Below are 19,744 nucleotides of genomic sequence, written 5' to 3'. Positions count from 1 at the left end.
TGCAGAATACAGCGCGTGGTGTATGCTCAGCAAGCACTCTACCAACTGAACCCCAGCCCAGTGTGTGTGTGTGGGGGGGTGTATGTTCATATATGTGGGGGTGCATATGTGTGGAGGCCAGAGGACACCCCTGAGTGTTGTTCCTCAGAAATCCTGTCCACCTCGTGTTGAGACCAGAGCTTTCAATGGCCTGGAACTTTCTGAATAAGCTTGACTGGCTGACCAGTAAACCCCAGAGACAGGAGATGCTTGTCTCCACCTCCCCAGCGCTGGGATTACAAGTGCATGCCACCATACCCAGAATTTGTATGTGGGTACTAGGTATCGAAGTCAAGCCCCACCCCCACACTTGCAAAGTAAAGACTTTACCCACGAAGCTGTTTCCACACTCCTTGGTCACATTTTTTTTAGAAAAGACATGCACTCTTTTTTTTTTTTTTGTCTAGAAGCTAGGAAGCACAGTAGCATGGCGGTACCATCTGGTGAGAGCATCCAGGACCAGGGACAACAATAGCATGATGCCACCATCTGGTGAGGGCCTCTGGTGACCACATGGCAGGTGGGAAAGCAAGGGTGTGCAAGTGAGAGAGGCAAAACAGGGTCACTCCTGCTTTCTCCAGAAGCCCACTCCAGGTCAGTGGCCTCAATCCATTCATGAAGGCAGAGCCTTCCTGATCCACTCACCTCTTAAAGTTTCAATGTCAGATTTAAACATGAGTATTCAGTGGATGTTCAATACTGAGGACTGCTCCTAAAAGATGACCAGGTAAAACAGGACATTCGGGAAAAGAAATATCAATCTGAATGCCAAATAAACAGAAATGAAATTTTAGTATAAATATGTTCCAGATATTTCTTTTGGAATTATTTATTTGCAAGGAGAGACAGAGAGAGAGAGGGGGGGGGGGGGAGGGAGAGAATATGAGCTTGCCACAGCAACCAAACTCGACTTTGTGCATCCGGCGTTTACGTGGGTACTGGGGAGTTGAACCCAGGTCATCATCAGGCTTTGCAAGCAAATGCCTTAACCACCGAACCATGTTTTCAGTGCTGTTCTGGACAGTTCTTGAATTAAACTTATACTATAACTTGCAGTACAAGCGAAGTGCAGACATGACTGTGAGCTGGGTGATTTTATTTGGAATCTGAGGTTCCCTTAGCGGGTCTCAGCTTCTGTCATATCTCTTGTCCCGGGGCCTCATGAAGGCTAAAAGACAGTAGGTTTTCAGAGGCTCTTGAGCTTTCTTTCTTTCCTTCTTTCTTTCTTTCTTTTTTTAAATTTCATTAACTTATTTATTTGAGAGAGAGAGAGAGAGAGAGAGAGTTAGAAAATGGGCATGCAGGTCCTCTAGCCTCTACACCCCAGACTCATATGCCACCCTGTGCACTGGCTTTACATGGGTACTAGGGAATTGAACCCAGGTTCTCAGGCATCACAGGTAAGCTAGAGCTTTCTTTTGTATAGTAGGAATGCTACTCAAGTAACTAACGTTCGCCTCTCACCTTTCCTTCTTTCTTTCTTTTCCTCCTTTCTTCTTATTTGCTTTCCTTTCTTTGTTCCTCTTTCTTTCTTTCTTTCTTTCTTTCTTTCTTTCTTTCTTTCTTTCTTTCTTTTTTTTTGAGGTAGTGTCTCACTCTAGCCCAAGCTGACCTGGAATTCACTATGTAGTCTCAGGATGGCCTTGAATTCACAGCGATCCTCCTAAATCTGCCTCCCGAGTGCTGGGATTAAAGGCGTGCACCACCATGCTCAGCCCTCCTTGTTCCTTTTCCTCTCCCTCTCTCCCTTCTTTACTCCCCTCAACCTTTTCTCCCTCCCTTCTTCCTTTCTCCTTCCCTTCCTCCCTCCTTCCCTTTCCCTTTCTCTAGGGCTCCATCATTATGCCTTTGATTGTTTTTTGGATCCACTTCAGCCTAGAGTGTTCAGGCAAAGGTTAGGGACACTTAGGCAGGAGCCTCTCTTCTCATCTTGATGGACCAACCAAAGGAAGGCATCTTACTGTAGGCAAGAACCTGAAGAGAAGAAAATAATAAAATTACAAAAGTTTCTGGCCCCGTCACACATCCGAGGAGCCAACACTGTTGCAAACACTGCCAGGTGGCGCTGGCGGGCATCCAGAGGAGATCTGGCTGGCCTTACATGGAGGAGATCTGGCTGGTCTTATGTGGGCCGAGCACAAGCCAATGCCCAGCTGGCAGCCAGAAAAGAAATGTTCTTGGGCACTTCAGTGAGAGCAGTGTGGCAGGAGCGATCCCTGAGGTCTCTCCGTGGAGCCCCAGTCGCCGGCACCCTGCTTTGAATCTGTCAAAGTTGTGTCACCTGCTTATCTTCTGGAATTGAACCCCAAAAGCCTGGCATAAAGTAGGTCTTCAAGAACTATTCTCTGGGAGGATGGACATGGTGGCACATGCCTATAATCCCAGAACTTGGGAAGCAGGGCATTGCCCATGAGTTCCAGGCTAGCTTGGACTACCTACGAGTTCCACACCAACCAGGGCTGCATAATGAGACTCTGTCTAAAAAAAAAAAAGGGCTGGAGAGATGGCTTAGCAGTTAAGTGCTTGCCTGTGAAGCCTAAGGACCCCGGTTCGAGGCTCGATTCCCCAGGACCCACATTCGCCAGATGCACAAGGGGGTGCACGCGTCTGGAGTTCGTTTGCAGTGGCTGGAGGCCCTGGCACACCCATTCTCTGTCTCTCCCTCTCTCTCTTTCTCTCTCTGTCACTCTCAAATAAATAAATAAACACAAAACATTTTTTTTTTTTAAAGGGTGCTGGAGAGATGACTCAGTGCAAACCTGAGTCCAGATTCCAGCACCTAAATAAAAGCCAGAACTGGCGATACATGCCAGTAATCAGAGCACCAGGTAGGTAGAGGCAGGAGGAGACCTGGGGCTTGCTGACCAGCTAGCCTAGCCAGATCTGTGAGCTCCAGGCTCAGCGAAAGACCCCTTCTCAAAAAGCAAGGCAGGGCTGGAGAGATGGCTTAGCGGTTAAGGCGCTTGCCTGCAGAGCCTAAGGACCCAGGTTTGATTCCCCAGGACTCACATACGCCAGATGCACAAGGTGGCACATGTGTCTGGAGTTCATTTGCAGTAGCTGGAGGCCTTGGTATGCCCATTCTATTTGCCCCCCCCCTTTTCCCCTTCATCCCTCCCCAATAAATAAATAAATAAAATACTAAAAATAAACAAGGCAGATGTGGCTGGGGTGACAGATCCGTGGGTGAAGAGCCTGCCACACAAGCATGAGGGCCCATGTGCAGGCGCCCAGTACCCGTGTCATCTCAGCACTGGGGAGGTGGAGACAGGGGTCTGCAGAGCCTTCTGGCCAGCTAGTAGAGTCCAGTTGGTACGCCCCAGGTTCCGTGATGGAGCCTGTCTCAAGAAACAAGATGGGAATGGAATTTCAAAGGGGAAAGTGTGCTCGGGGAAGGGAGGGAATTACCATGGGATATTGTTTTTATAATCATGGAAAATGCTAATAAAAACTTTCAAAAAAATACATAAATATTTAAAAAAAAGAAACAAGATGGGGGCTGGAGAGATGGCTTGGCAGTGAAGACGCTTGTGTGTGAAGCCTGAGGACCCCTCTTTGACTCTCCAGATCCCATGTAAGCCAGACAAAGGTGAGGCAAGCGCAACGTCATACGTGCCCACTAGGTGGCGCAAGCGTCTGGAGTGCGATTTCAGTGGCTGAGGCCCTAGCATGCCAGTTCTCTCTCTCCCTTTCTTTCTTGCTCAGCTTTTCTAAAATGAAAATTTTAAAAAACCCAAGATGAAGGTTGGGCATATTGGCAAACACCTTTAATCCCAGCACTTGGGAAGCAGAGGTAGGTAGGTATCACCATGAGTTCAAGGCCAGCCTGAGACTACATAGTGAATTCCAGGTCAGCCTGGGCTAGAGCAAGACCCTACCTTGAAAAGCTAATATATACACACACACACACTGACACACACTACACAGATACATACATGTGCAAAACAATGTCTAGAAGTGTTAGGGAGCCTGTGGACAACAGTCCTGCTCTGGGTGTTGGTTTCTTCTCCTGTGGAAGGAAGGCGAGAGGCATTTCTTCCAGTTCCAGCATCTAGGGAGAGTCTGAGCACTTGGGCTTCCATCCTGGCCCTGAGGTGTATGCATATCGAGATGTCTCCAAGGAGCTTTGGGCACAGGCATTTTTCAGCTTCGTGCTGGGGACCAAGGGACCAGGGAGGTGCTTGCCAGTGGGCTCAGGAGCCACACCTAGGAAAGAGATGCCCTCGGGCTGTATCCTGGAAGGTCTGCTTTCTCTCAGAAGCTTGTTCAGGGGTCTTCATGTCCATCTACATCCCTCGGGTTATAATCAATCATATCTGACATTCTACTCCCCAAACAATGCTGCTACCTTTATCAGGTTCTCTGTGTGAGATAGAGGACCAGAGACAAATTGTCTCTTGGGCCCAAGACTTATTTGATTCCAGGAGAACGTGACATGTTGGGGATCCAAAGAAAAAGGGGAAGAAACTCTGGGAGGATGGATGAGCGGAGAGGAGGGACTTTGAAGGTTTTCAAGGAGAGCAGGGCCCTTGCATGGGACCTGACTGCAGTCGTGACTGAATGGGGAGGAGACATTCCTTTCTCTCAGCTTCAGTGTGAGGTGCCTCACACAATGACCACAGCAGTAGGGAATTCAAACATCTCAGACCCAGTCTGAGTATGGCTGGTGGGCGGGGCGCAAGAGGAGGAGGGGAGAGGAGACAATTTTCTTGCAAAGCTTATACTCTTGAACGCAACTGACTCTTCTTTCTTCCAGGAATCTTCTAGGCTGAGGTTCTGTGTGTGCGTGCACACTTATGAGATACCCAGGTTCAATGCAATGTACAAGGACACAGAAGTCCAGAGAAGAGAGTGACTTGCTCAAATGCCCCAGGGGAGATTTGTGACAGGTTCTGACTTAACTCAGGCTCCAATTCCCAAACCACATTCCATCTCCAAAGTCAGAAGTTCTTTCTTCTTCTTATCACCCATCCCACAAAGCCCCCAGACTCCACAGTTTACCAACTTTTTTTTTTTTTTTTTTTTTGGTTTTTCTAGGTAGGGTCTCACTGTATCCCAGACTGACCTGGAATTCACTATGGAGTCCCAGGGTGGCCTCGAGCTCACGGTGATCCTCCTACTTTTGCCTCCTGAGAGCTGGGTTTAAAGGCATGCGCCACCACGCCTGGCTCAACCTTTTTTTTTTTTAAAAAAAAAAACAATGAAACATTAGTCATAAAAAGCCAACTCTTTCCTGTGTAGTTGGCTCTGCCTGCATGGCATATGCCCTGCTGGGTTTCTATTAGGCCAAAGCTAACTCCAGCTGCCAGCATCTCCAATGACAATGACTGTGTCATTGTCAAAGAAATTTGTAATGCAGTGTGGTATTATCCGACGGGGCCTGATTGCCTGTCCCTGCCCAGAGCTGCTAAAATGACCAATTTCCCATAGTCATCCTGCTGCAGGAAATCTGGGTTCAGGTCAGCGAGAAATCTAAGAATTACTGGGAGGGGTGGAGAATTCATTTATTTCCCTGGGTAAGAGTGAGCTCCGTGCTCTCAAGTGTTTTGATTATGATAATTCCATGTCTTTTATTGGCTGCTTGGCAGGAAGTTTGATGTCATCTTGGATTCTTTATTGGTGGATCAAATGTCTAGGCTCCGTGGTTGTGGACATGGACAGGAAACTTTACATTGGCAACAAGCAAGCTTGCAGAAATGGGGAGGGAACTCAGCTGTATACCTAGATAAGTGGTCTGCATAAGTAAAACAATAAGCTGTTGGCTTAAAGGGGAAGTTCCTTGGGGTGACTGATGTAATTCAAACTTATCTATAGTTTATGGCCCCTTGTTCCGGTGACTCCCGCCCGTCTACCCAGAGCCGTTTTCTGTAGTTACACCATGGTTCCCAGGAGCAGGGGAGTTCTCCTTCAATCTCCCTGACTGTTGAACCTCTGTTTCCCCTGACTGCTCAGCACTTTCGAGAGAGGGTCTTAGAGAAGCTATTCTGAGTGAGGCTGCCCCGCCCCGCGCTACAATCCCAGTGTGAAAATCTGAGAAAAGGAATGACACTCTTGCCTTCCTTTCCTCGCATTCATCAGGTTGTTGGAGAAGGCATTGCTCTCCAGCAATAGCCAAGTTTGATTTCTGGGTTTAACACCAGAGGCCTGGACTAATGGGGCTTATTTAAATTTCCAGACATGGTCTGGGAAGATGGCTTAGCGGTTAAGCACTTGCCTGTGAAGCCTAAGGACCCCGGTTCAAGACTTGATTCCCCAGGACCCACGTTAGCCTGATGCACAAGGGGGCGCACGTGTCTGGAGTTTGCTTGCAGTGGCTGGAGGCCCTGGCGCGCCCATTCTCTCTCTCTCTCTCTGGGCCTCTTTCTCTCTCTGTCTGTCACTCTCAAATAAATAAATAAATAAACAAACAAAAAATAAATAAATAAAGTACCAGGCATGCATTGAAAGCACTTGGCATAGGCTATTTAAAGCTTGAAGAATATAATTTCATGGCATTGGAAGACCATCCTTGTTGCAGCCACCTTCCTGTTGCTGAGACAAAATGCAAAGAAAAGTTTACAGTTTGAAAGGAAGGAGCAAATAGAAATGTTTACGCAAGCTGGGTGTGGTGGCGCACACCTTTAATCCCAGCACTCGGGAGGCAGAGGTAGGAGGACCACCATGAGTTTGAGGCCACCCTGAGATTGCATGGTGAATTCCAGGTCAGCCAGGGCTAGAGTGAAATCCTACCTTGAAAAACCAAAAAAGAAAAAGAAAGGAAGGAAGGAAGACAAAGAAAAAGAAATGTTTACAGCAAAGAATTAGGCTTTGAGCTGGAAAGATTGTCTAGCAGTTAAGGCACTTGCCTGCAAAGCCAAAGAACCCATGTTTAATTCCCCAGAACCTATGAAAAGCCTGATGCACAAGATGGCACGGGTATCTAGAGTTCATTTGCAGTGGCTAGAGGCCCTGGCACACCCATTCTCTTTCTCCCTATCTACCTCTTTCTTTGTCTCACTATTTCAAATGTGTGTACATATATATATATATATATATATATATATTTTTTTTTTTTTTTAATTGGGCTTCACTGGTGGCGAGGTGTAGAGGGACACTCCACATCTTAGCGGTTGGGACTCTGGAAATGTGAAGGGTCAGCATAAAAGGTGGGCAGTGCTGGCAGAGAAGAGGAGGGAGAGGGATGAGCCAGTGATGGAAGCAGACTTCTTTCTTCTGAGATGGCCAGCCAGGTATGCAGCTCCCCAGGGGTCATAAATCAACAGGCTACTTTCTTTCCAAGATGACGGGGGGGGGGGGGGGGGGGGGGGTTGCAGGCAGTTCTGTGATCTCCAGGTGTCCAGGTGGAATTTTGCTGAATTCTTCCATAAAGAGATTTGCTAACTACTTCATTCCAGACTCTTTTTATATGTACAGGATCATACAGGATCTGGGAATAAGAACTTGGGATTTCACTACTTCTTGCTGAGAAGGGGCAGAGTCCGATGAATTTGGAGTCTGAGATAACTGAAGGAGTAGCATTGTTTTTATTTCATCTCAGGTTGTGGATTGGGTGAGTGGCATTAAGATTCTTGGGCAAATTTCTGTAAAAAAAGAAAATAGGAGACAGGGTGAAAATGTAAGCAGGAGTATAATTATCATGAAGGGTGTAAGGAGGGGGAGTAACTAGGTTGGAGAGATCTGAAACCCCATCTGGAGACACTGGTTTGTTGTTGAATCCTGTTTGCCTGGTACTGGACCCCGTCTTGAACCAGTTGGGACTAGTGAGTGTAAAAGCAGCTTTGTTCCTAAGGGAGAAAGCTTATTTCCCCATTTGCTGATGTCAGGAGGTCAAGCCCTTGGTGGTTTTGAAGTACCACCGCAGCCAGGGAGGGAATCAAATTGATCTTAGAGTCGATCCGGTCTGAGATTTCTTTTAGTGCTTTACGACAGCTGCTTTGACAGAGTGGGCACTTTACATATGGCTACTCCAAGTCCCGCTGTGACGTGGCCATGCCTGTAAAGGTACCTAGCGCTCCAAGCAGGGGAAGAACAATTAGATCTCTTTTAGATCTTATATTAGTAGTAAAGGGGATTGGGATGGGGCAGTCAGGAAGGATAAGAGATATGGTGGGGGAAAGAAAGCCAAGAGTATATGTTCCTGTCTAGTTAGTGAAGAGACTTTAATAGGCTGAAGTCCCAAATAGTCAAAAGACAGGGAATGAGGTCTAGATTGTTATTTTGTGGAGCCCCTCCTGCTCCATATTGTCTTTTATTTTGTTGAGTGTGCCACGAGGAAAAGGAAGGGCCTAGAGACAGGGCAGCGAGGGATATAAGAAAGTTGAGGTTTCTGTGGCTGGTTTTCTTGAGTTAGACAGAAAGTGTTAGTATCAAGGAAAATTCAGTGAGGTGTAGGGAAAGGTTTTAAGAGCTGACAGATGGCTGCAGAGTCTGCTGGGAGATGAAAAGGCTTGTTTTGAAGCTGAAACGGTCCCCTGAAAGGTGGGAATTCAGGACTTTCTCCCCATTGCCAGCAGGATAGGGTGCCAGGAGAGGTTTCAGAGAGATTGAAAGTAGGTATGTTGGCAAGGTGGGTGGCATCATAGAGCCCATCTGCCACAGTGGCCTTGCGGGGCAAAGGTGGTGAGACAGAGTTCACATTGGTGAGGTAGGAGAGAGCCCACGGGATGGGCTGTCAGGAAGGGAGTTCTAGAAATCCATAGAGGAGCAGTGCAAACCCAGCTTAATTTTGTCTGGTAAGGGCCCTTGAGTGGCTTTTGGAGGGGTTTGAATTTTATAAGGTTGTGGGTAAATCCATTGTGGTAGTTTGAATCTGTGTCCCCCATAGACTCGGGTATTGTTAAAATTGAGTTTGCAGCTTCTGCCCCTAGCAGCTAGACTCCTGATTCAGGGTGGCGAGGGAGGGAGGGAGGGCGTCACTGGGGGCAGATCTGAATTCCAGCCTAAGGCATACAGAGTGGGCTCCGCTGGAGGCCCTGTGGTTTTAGTGCTTGCTTGTGGTGCTAGCGTGTTTTGTTTTGTTTTGTTTTTCTTTTTCTTTTCTCTTTCTCTCTGTGTGGATCTTGAAGGCAGGCCAGCTTCTTCCCATTATGGAACTTCCCCTGGATCTATGAACCTAAAATAAATCCCTTCCTCCCATAAACTGTGTCTGATTTGGAGGTTGATCCCAGCAGCATGGAGCTGTTTACAACAGAAATTGGTCCCAGAGAGTGGGTTGTTGATGCATGATGAATCTGACCGTGTGGATTTTGGCCTTTTGGAACGTGTGTGCTGGAGGAATATGTATGGACTTGGAACTTGAGATTGCGGAAAACTCACAGGGTGGTAAGCCAAGTTTTACGGACTGACTATTCTAGTGACAATTTAGAAATGCTAAGTGCAGAGATTGTGTTGGCTTTGGAACTTTCAAAGGGGAAGGAAAGACTGCAGAGGACTTTGTTGGAACTAGGCTACTGGCATAAGGGCTGACTGTGTTCTGCTGCCCATGCCCAGCAAGTGTGATCAAGGGTAAATTTGATGTTCTTGGCAAAAGATATAGAACTGAGAAATTTAAGATTTAAACTTGGAAACATTTCATACATGTTTCAGGTTACTGGCACAGAGACTGGTTTTAGGTACTGAAGCTGCTATTGTCAAACAACTAGGAATCTTAAGGAAGATGACCCAACGACCTTAACATTGAAACAATGGAAAGGATGCCTGAGGAAAGACTGACTGGTAGAAATGCAAACTCTTTTGAAAGGAGATGACTGAAAAGAAGGAACCTGCTCTTCAAGGTCATCATTTATTTTGTCCCTGAATTAACAACATAGCTGTGTCCTGCACACCTGGTTTTGGTTTTAGAAGCATGAAAAATTTGTGGGGTAGGGCTGGGGAGATAGTTTAGTGGTTAAGGCAGTTGCCTGCAAAGCCAAAGGACCCAGATTCAATTCCCCGGTACTCATGTGAGTCCACATAGGCCCAGAGAGTTTGTCCAAGGTGTTGTAGAGGGGGAGGTGGAGTGGAGGGGGCAATTGTTGGAAGGGAGGACATGACAGCTCCGGAGTTACTAGGGGCCATGAGCTCAAAGGTGGCTCAGTGTTAGGGGGTCTGGTGTCACACAAGTGAGACCTCATGGAACGTGAAGAAAACTTATTGAGTAAAAGGGAAAGAAAAGAAAAAGAAGAAAGTCTGATATATCAGGTCTGCATCCCAGAGGTTGGAATCTCTGGGTGCAGCCCTGAACTGCTCAGAGTGTCAGTTTTTATAGAAAAAGAAGCAAATCTAGGATATACAAAGAACTCAAAAAGTTAAATAATAAGGAATCAAACAAGCCAATCAAAAAATGGGCTATGGAGCTAAATAGAGCATTCTCAAAGGAAGAAATACGAATGGCATATAAGCATCTAAAAACTGTTCTACGTCACTAGCCATCAGGGAAATGCAGATTAAAACTACATTGAGATTCCATCTCACTCCTGTCAGATTGGCCACCATCATGAAAACAAATGATCATAAATGTTGGCGGGGATGTGGAAAAAGAGGAACCCTTCTTCACTGCTGGTGGGAATGCAATCTGGTCCAGCCATTGTGGAAATCAGTGTGGAGGTTCCTAAAACAGCTAAAGATTGATCTACCATATGACCCAGCTATAGCACTCCTAGGCATATATCCGAAGGAATTATCTCATATCCTTGGAAGTACGTGCTCAACCATGTTTATTGCTGCTCAATTTATAATAGCTGGGAAATGGAACCAGCCTAGATGTCCCTCAACTGATGAGTGGATAATGAAGATGTGGTACATTTATACAATGGAGTTCTACTCAGCGGTAAAGAAAAATGAAGTTATGAAATTTGCAGAAAAATGGATGGACCTGGAAAGGATTATACTAAGTGAGGTAACCCAGACCCAGAAAGCCAAGCGCCACATGTTCTCTCTCATATATGGATCCTAGCTACAGATGATTGGGCTTCTGCGTGAGATTGAAAATACTTAGTAGCAGAGGCCAGTAAGTTAAAAAGGAGACATAAAGGGAAGAGAAAGGAAGGGAGGAGGGTACTTAATAGGTTGATATTGTATATATGTAAGTTCAATGATTGTGATGGGGAGGTAATATGATGGGGAATGGAATTTCAAAGGGGAAAGTGTGGGAGGGGGGGAGGGAATTATCATGGGATATTGTTTTATAATCATGGAAAATGCTAATAAAAATTTAAAAAAATAAAGTTGAACAGAATTTTGCAGCATGAAAAAAAAAAAGAAAAAGAAAAAGAAGCAAGATGGGAGTTAAGCCATAAATCACAATTTATAAGTGACAGTTGAAGCCATAGAAGTTAAAAAAAAAAAAAAGGAAGGAACTTGTAAATAGGTCTGTTGGTCAGTTACAGGAAGCACCTGGAGGGTACAAGGCAGGCCTGTGACCAGGAGTACCTCTTATCTTAAGGAGTTTGCTCAACAATGCAGGCCCCAGGAAATGCTAGTCAGACCAGCAGAGCCTCCCATCTGCTTAAATAAGTGTTCTGTTCCATTCTCTTATGAGCTCCCACAAGGAAGTGACTTCTATTTTTCTCTAAGCTAGGTATAAAGAAAGGCAGAGAAATAGAACATTTTGCTCACTTTACACTTAGATTTAGAGGCTTTCGTGGAAGTGAACAGACTTTAAGTAGAGGCATTGGCAGGAGTTTGGTCCAATCTAAGTATAGACCTATAGAAAATTTGGTTAGGGATTCTTTCAATATACAAAATGCTCTACTTTGCCTGAGGATTAAGATGGGTAGGGTATCTCAGTTCCATTTTATGTTTAGGGAAAAGGCTAGGGTGTCTGGGGTCTTACAGGTGAATTGGGAGCTGTTATTTGATTGTAAGAAAGAGGGAAGGCCAAGCCTGGGAATCATTTCTATCATGCAGATATGGGTGACTGTGGAGACCCTTTTGTTAGTTGTGGAAAAGGCCTCTACCACCCAGTTAAGGTGTCTGCTAGGACTGGAAGATATTTAAGTCTTTTTGAAGGAGGCATGTGGGTGAAATCTAGTTACCAGTCTGAGGCTGGGAGGTATCTTCTGGCCTGGTGGGTTGGAAAGGGTTAGTAGACACGTTTTGCAAGAGGAAGAAATTTGTTGTATTAGCCATCCATCTTGTGGGGATTAAAAAGAAATGTGTTCTTAGGAACTGAGTAAGGGCTTGGGAGCCTGGATGGAAGGGAATATTGTGAAGAGTAAGGAACATTTTATGTCTGAAATTTTTGGGAAGGATTAAAAGCTGGTTTCGATACCACCAGGAACCATCCTGGTGGCCAGCCTGAGAGGCGATTTTGTCTTGTTCTGTTTGTGTATAAAAAGGGGAGGGGATATGATGGAGAATGGAATTTCAAAGGGGAAAGTGCGGGGGGGGGGAGGTATTACCATGGGATATTTTTTATAATCATGGAAAATGTTAATAAAAATTGAGAAAAAAAGGCGGGGGGGGAGAGAGTTGGTATGAAGAGAGGTGAATGTGAGGCAGCATGTTTGGCATGCTTGTCCGCCAGGTTGTTGGAGGCAGAAGTATACTGAGAATTATGTTGATGTCCCCAGCAGTGAATGACAGCAACCAGCTTTGGTTCTTGAGCTGCCTGTAAGAAGTTATATATAAAAGCATCACCCTGAATTGCGGTGTTATGCTGGGTGAGGAACCCCCATTCTTGCTAAATGGCAGTGTTTGAAGTGTATCATATTAAATGGGTATTTCTGAGTCTGTATACAAATGAACTATTTTGTCTTTGCCAGCTGTGAGCTTGACCTGCTGGTAGGTTGTGGGACTCTGCGATAGTGGCAGGGTGGTTTGGGATGTTAGGAAGAGGGGCTGGTTGGACAATAGCATTGCCAGTTTTGTTTTTCTTTCTTTTGAAGAACTCCCATCTATGAACCAATTAGGGGTACTGGGGATGGGCTGCTCCTGGGTGTGATGGGAGGGGTAGAGAATAGAGTCTATGATGGAAGCACAGGTATGAGAAGGAGGTGAATAGAGGTTTATACAGTGTTAGTAGGAAGGAGGGTGGCTGGATGTAGGGTGGTGCATCTGTGAAAGGAAATGTGGGACCTAAGAGGTGAGAGTGGAAAACTTGAGCTAGGGACATGCTCCCGAGAGGCAGGCTTTGTGGCTAAGGAGTTCACTGGGGTCATGACAGGTCCAGACCTGAAAAGGGCCACATGAGAATGAGTTTGCTAGCTTCAGGTATTAATCTAGCTGCTGCAGCTAAAAGTTATCAAACACTGAGGCTGGCCTCTGAAACTAAGTCTAGCTGTTTTTAACTATGCATGATGTATTGAATGGTGTTTCCTTCTGTGCCCCGGCCAGCGGGGAGTCAAACAAGGAAACGAGGGGAAAACTAACCTGAATGAAAAAAGGCAAACAGACACAAGAAGGAGACCATGCTAGGTGTTTGTCATGGCCTCGAGAGTTTATTCTTACATGTAGGTTTATATAGGGTTGTAGGGGGAAGGGAACGTGGTCAGGGCAAGGAGTTGTAGGGGGAAGAGGACATAGTTAGGGCAAAGATCACAGAGTTATTGCTTAAACTGCAATGCCTTTGTTTCTTCATCAGCTACCAGCAGGATGGGGGAGTGTTTGGCCAGGTGTACAATCCCATTGTTTCTGGTAGTTGAATATTAGGTGAGGAAGTAGAAACTTAACTTGCTATATGGCAGTCTTTGTTTGTGGTAGTTGAGTATTAGGTGAGCAAGTAGAAACTTAACTTGCTATATGGCGGTTTCTGTTAACATGGCCGAGGTTTGGTTCATAGCTCCCAACACTTCTGTCTGTCCCAAAAGGCTTGTCCCCCATTTTGTGTAAGCAAAGGCAGAATATTTGTTTTGTTTTTTTAATTTTTTATTTATTTATTTGAGAGCAACAGATACAGAGAGAAAGACAGATAGTGGGAGAGAGAGAGAATGGGCGCGCCAGGGCTTCCAGCCTCTGCAAACGAACTCCAGACGCGTGCGCCCCCTTGTGCATCTGGCTAACGTGGGACCTGGGGAACCGAGCCTCGAACCAGGGTCCTTAGGCTTCACAGGCAAGCACTTAACCGCTAAGCCATCTCTCCAGCCCCAGAATAGTTTTGATGGGTTCTGGAGATAGAGGGCTGAATTTCATGATGGGCTTAGTTCTAGCTTGTGAAAAGCATGACAGAGAGAGGTGGAGAGGCTAGGGGCTCATCAAGGTTGCCTTTAGTGGCCTCATAAAGGGGTTTCGCTATGAGGGGGAAGCTGGGGATCCATATTTGAAAGAAGTTCATTAATCCCAGGAAAGAGAGGAGATCTTTTTTTCAGTACTGGGGAGTGGTAAGTTTTGGACTAAAGCTAGTGAGTGGGAGGGAATCCATCTCAGTTTAGGGGTGACGGTAATTCCTAGATACGTAACAGAGGAGGGGACGGGTTGGGCCCTATCTTTCGATGCCCTGTAACCCCTGGCAGAGAATTGAAGAGGATGTGGTATATGCAGTCAGAAGCAGAGGGGCTACAGAGAAGTTAATCATCCACGTATTGGAACAGAGGACACAGAGCTAACGTGGTAGATCTGATTGTAGACCTGACTAAAGAAGTGAGGGCTGGCCTGGAGAGATGGCTTAGGGATTAAGGTACTTGCCTGCAAAGCCAAAGGACCTAGGTTCAGTTCCCCAGGACCCATGTAAGCCAGAGATGCACAAGGTGGCACATGTATCTGGAGTTCATTTGCGGTGGCTGGAGGCCCTGGTGTGCCTATTCTCTCTTCCTATCTGCCTCTTTCTCTCTCTCTCTCTCTCTCTCAAATAAATAAATAATTTTAAAAAAATGAGGGCTGCCTCAAGAACCTTGAGGTAAAACTGTCCAGGTTAGCTGTTGTGAGTAATGGGTATGACAGGCTCCATCCATGTAAAGGGAAAGAGAGGCTGAGAGAAAGGATGTAAGGGAATGGTAAAAAAAAAAGGGGGGGGGCATCTTTTAGGCCAATAACTGTGAAGTGTGTGGTTTTGGGGGGATGAGAGAGAGCAGGGTATAGGGATTAGGGTTCCACTGGGGAGGGGCATCTCCCCTGAGGACAGTCCATTTTCCAGTGTGCCCATTGCCCACAGTTGGGACAAGGCTTGGTAGGAGGCCGGGGATCTGGACACTTTCTAGCCCACTGTCCTGCTGTTCAGCGGGGGAAACAGTTTCTAGGAGGTGACTGACCTGTTTTGGGCTGAGGGCTTATGGTGGATGCCAGAGCTGGGATTTAAATTGCAACTGTTTTTCTTCCTTGTGTTAGGATTCCTCCCTCCTGGCTATCAAAGACCTTGAAGGCCAGGGTGAGAAGTTCCTGTTGGGGTGTTTGTGGGCCACTACAGTTCAAGCTTTTGGAGTTGTTGTTTTTTTTTTTTAATTTGTTTAGAAAGGTTTTATTATTTATTTATTTATTTATTAGAGACAGAGAAGGAGGTAGAGAGAGAGTGAAAATGGGCACACCAGGGCCTCTAGCCACTGCAAGCAAACTCCAGATGCATGTGCCTCCTTGTGCATCTGGCTAATGTGGGACCTGAGAATTGAATCAGGGTCCTTCGGTTTCGCAGGCATGCGCCTTAACTGCTAAGCCATCTCTGCAGCTCTCTTTTGGAGTTTCTTTGTGGCTGTCTGTGGCTGACTGAGAAATGAGCTATACATGAAGAAAGAGTTGGCCTTCAAGAGGAGTAGGTCCAGGTGGGTGTATTTAGTAACCATACCTGTAAGATGATCCATGTAAAGGAGAAGTTTCCATGCGATTCTGGGGTAATTTCTTGTGCTATATCACAGCTGACCTAACGAAGGACATTTTTCTTCATGGCCCTTAGGAGGGAAGAGACTATATGATCTCTGTTTTGGAGGTCTGGGTGGCCCAGTTGGTAATTGCGAAGTGGAACATCCTGTCGGCCTGCTGCAGTATTGTCTCAGTTCGATGATGAAGCACCAGCATGCTGAGTAGCAGCCCCCCAAATACGAGTCTTTTCATCAGGGTTAGGGTGAGAGTCAAGACAATAGTAAATGTCAGACCAGGTTACACGATAGGCCTGAGTGAGTCATAAAAATTCTTTTTTAGGGCTGGAGAGATGGCTTAGCGGTTAAGCGCTTGCCTGTGAAGCCTAAGGACCCCGGTTCGAGGCTCGGTTCCCCAGGTCCCACGTTAGCCAGATGCACAAGGGGGCGCACGCGTCTGGAGTTCGTTTGCAGAGGCTGGAAGCCCTGGCGCGCCCATTCTCTCTCTCTCTCTCTCTCCCTCTATCTGTCTTTCTCTCTGTCTCTGTCGCTCTCCAATAAAAAATAAATAAATAAAAATTTAAAAAAAAATTCTTTTTTAGGGCTGGAGAGATGGCTTAGCGGTTAAGCGCTTGCCTGTGAAGCCTAAGGACCCCGGTTCGAGGCTCGGTTCCCCAGGACCCACATTAGCCAGATGCACAAGGGGGCGCACGCGTCTGGAGTTCATTTGCAGTGGCTGGAAGCCCTGGCGCACCCATTCTCTCTCTCTCTATCTCTCTTTCTCTCTATGTCTGTCGCTCTCAAATAAATAAATAAATTTTTTTTTAATTCTTTTTTAAAATTTGGAGGGATTTTCTGAAAAAAATGCCCACTTGCTTCTCCAACTGACAATGGACTGTCTACTCCTGTGATCTCTCAGAGGGGCAGTGCAAGGGAGGGGCCAGGGTGGGAGTGGGCCACGGGAGCAAGTGAGAGGTGGGGAGGGTGTTGGGGTGGAATAAGGAGGCAAGGCTGGGTACATCTTGGAAATTGAGGGAGAGGAGGGAAGCCTGTGTAAAGGGAGCTGAAGCTGAGACTGGGGTGAGGGTAGAGGATTTGGGGGATCTAGTTTGTGAAGGTGAGTGAGCACGTGAAGCCAGCGTGGGGGTCGGGACAGACGCGGCAGTGGTCAGAGAGGATGAAGGGGCGGGGAGGCTGTGGCTCTGGCTGTGAGAGGGTGTGCCAATGCATTCTCTCACGCACACATACTCTTGCTCTCTAGCATTCAAAAAAAAAAAAAAAAAAAACAAAGCCAGGCATGGTGGCACAGGCCTTCAATCCCAGCACTTGGGAGTGAGAGGGAGGAGAATTGCCATGAGTTCGAGGCCACCCTGAGACTACATAGTGTATTCCAGTTCAGCCTGAGCTACAGAGAGACCCTACCTCAGAAAAAAAAAGAAAAAGATTTGGAAGTATGGAATTTCCAGCCACTGTTTTGGATAAAGTTTTTGAGATCCTGCCAGATTAGGGGGGGCAGTCAAATGAACCCAATTCTGGCCACCAATTTTGATGATTTAGAATATACTGAGGCCAGGTCTCAGTAGAAAGTGGAAAGTTGTATGAGGTGGGAATATTTGATATTTGACTTTAAGCCTAATTTTTAAAATTTTCTTTATTTTTATTTATTTATTTGAGAGCAACAGACAGAGAGAAGGAGGCAGAGAGAGAGAGAGAGAGAGAGAGTGAGAGTGGGCACACCAGGGCTTCCAGCCATTGCAAATGAACTCCAGACACATGCGCCCCCTTGTGCATCTGGCTAATGTGGGTCCTGGGGACTTAAGCCTCGAACCAGGGTCCTTAGGCTTCACAGGCAAGCGCTTAACCACTAAGCCATCTCTCCAGCCCTTAAGCCCAATTTTTAAAGATTTTTTTTTTTTTTTTTAATGAGGCAGGCTAAAGGACTATCTTTTGGAATACAGGAAGAATTACCAGTTTCGGAATTTTAGGTACAGGCTGAGGCTAACTTAGTCTCTGAGATTGAAGGTTGCCCGAACTGCTTTCTGAGAGTTTTTTGAAGCATTCCTTAAAAAAACTTCCCAAAAGAAAAAACAAAAACAAAAACAAAAAAAACTTCCCAAAAGACACCTCCTGTTGGCTTAAGGCTATTTGGAGATGTGAGTACATCTCCCGGTAAAATGCCAGATGTGACTCTTCCTCCGTGGGGAGATGGGATGAGGATCCCCAGGGTGGGGGATCAATGAAATCGAGGTCCCAGTGGTGCCCTGGGAAATTGGTGGAAAGATGCCTTACCTAAAACTCCTTCGGTTGGGAAGATGAATCGAATATTATGAAAGGAGGATGGTGGGGAGGGAGAGGGGAAAGCCTAGTAGATGACCCCAAGGGCTGTCAGAGGTATGGCTAAGCCCAGCAAGGGATTTTGGGTATTTCTCAGCCTGGAGCTACAGAGTGAGTTCCAGGTTAGCCTGGGTCAGAGTGAAACCCTGCCTCAAAAAAAAAAAAAAAAAAATTCAGATATGTATGTATGTGTGAGCAGTTAAATAAATCACTGTATGTCAATATAATGGACTACTATACAGCCATTAAAATGAATAGATTTGCATATACTAACATGGAGAAATGCCTAAGATGTGTTATTAAGTAAAATTATGAAAGAAAGAGAGAAATTATAAAACAACAATTATATAAAGTTTAAAAAATTACCAGAGTATTTTGTACAGTAGAAACACTAGATGGTCATCTAGGTCACATAAGATTACTTAAAGCATGGAAGCTTACTGGGCTGGAGAGATGGCTTAATGGTGAAGGCAATTGTCTACAAAGCCAAAGGACCTCGGTTCGATTCTCTAGGACCCACGTAAGCCAGATGTACAAGGTGGTACATGCATCTGGAGTTTGTTTGTATTGACTGGAGGCCCTGGCATGCCCATTCTCTCTCCCTCTCTCTCTCTCTTTCTCTCCAATAAATAAAAATATTAAATTTTAAAAAACATGGAAGTGTATCAAACTATCACCAATTGTTCTCTGCGAAGGGCTGAAGGAAACTTTATGTTGTGAATTTCTGTAACGCTTAGAACTATTTAACATAAGCTGACAACAATAAGAAAACTTACAGCATGAGCTCATGTGCATAGGCCAACCAGTGCTGGAAATATGGTGATTAAGGGCTGGAGAGATGGCTTAGCGGTTAAGCGCTTGCCTGTGAAGCCTAAGGACCCCGGTTCGAGGCTCGGTTCCCCAGGTCCCACATTAGCCGGATGCACAAGGGGGCGCACGCGTCTGGAGTTCGTTTGCAGAGGCTGGAAGCCCTGGCGCGCCCATTCTCTCTCTCTCCCTCTATCTGTCTTTCTCTCTGTATCTGTCGCTCTCAAATAAATAAATAAATAAAGTAAAAAGAAAAAAACTGATTTCTTAAAAAAAAAAATATGGTGATTAAAAGGACATACACTCAAGGTGTTAACAGTGACTGATCATTTTCTGTGTGTTAGAGCAAACACCTAAAGTATGTGTGTGTTTGTCAACGTTCTCCAAAGTCACTACACCAATAGGCATAAGACAGAGAACTGGTTAGTGGAATCAGCTCATGTGACCACAGAGCCTGAGTCCTCCACCAGGCTACCTGTAAGAGGGAGAACCAGAGAAATGAGTGGTGTGGCTCAGCCTAAGCCTGGAGTCTCAGAACCTGGGGTGTGGGCGATTCAACCCCCAGTCCAAGTTCCTGTACCACTGGCACCAGTGCCAGAATACAAAAGGTGGAGCATTTGGGAGTTTGGGTTTCTGGAGACAAGAATGGGGTAGGATGGTACAGGGAGGACCCACGATCCCTTGCGTCCTTCTTTTCTCCCACCCTGGACCCTAGCCAACCGGATGCTGCCCATGTGAGGGCAGGACCCCGACTCACTCAGCTCACCATCTCCTATGGCAATCCTGTTAACAGTCTCACAAACGCATATGGTTTGGATGTTAAGTGACCCCCACAGGATCATGTATTTGAATGCTTGGTCCCT

At 46.0% G+C, this 19,744-nt stretch overlaps 1 protein-coding gene across 1 annotated transcript in view; it reads left to right on the top strand.

Moving 5' to 3' along the window:
- Bmerb1 (bMERB domain containing 1) overlaps positions 1 to 19,744 on the top strand; it is a 130,606-nt gene that overhangs the window by 98,846 nt on the left and 12,016 nt on the right. The gene's annotated exons all lie outside the window — the stretch shown is intronic.

Source organism: Jaculus jaculus, chromosome 11 (genome assembly GCF_020740685.1).
Source record: "Jaculus jaculus isolate mJacJac1 chromosome 11, mJacJac1.mat.Y.cur, whole genome shotgun sequence".
NCBI classification, from domain to species: domain Eukaryota; kingdom Metazoa; phylum Chordata; class Mammalia; order Rodentia; family Dipodidae; genus Jaculus; species Jaculus jaculus.
This window is presented reverse-complemented; position numbering and strand designations above follow the sequence as displayed.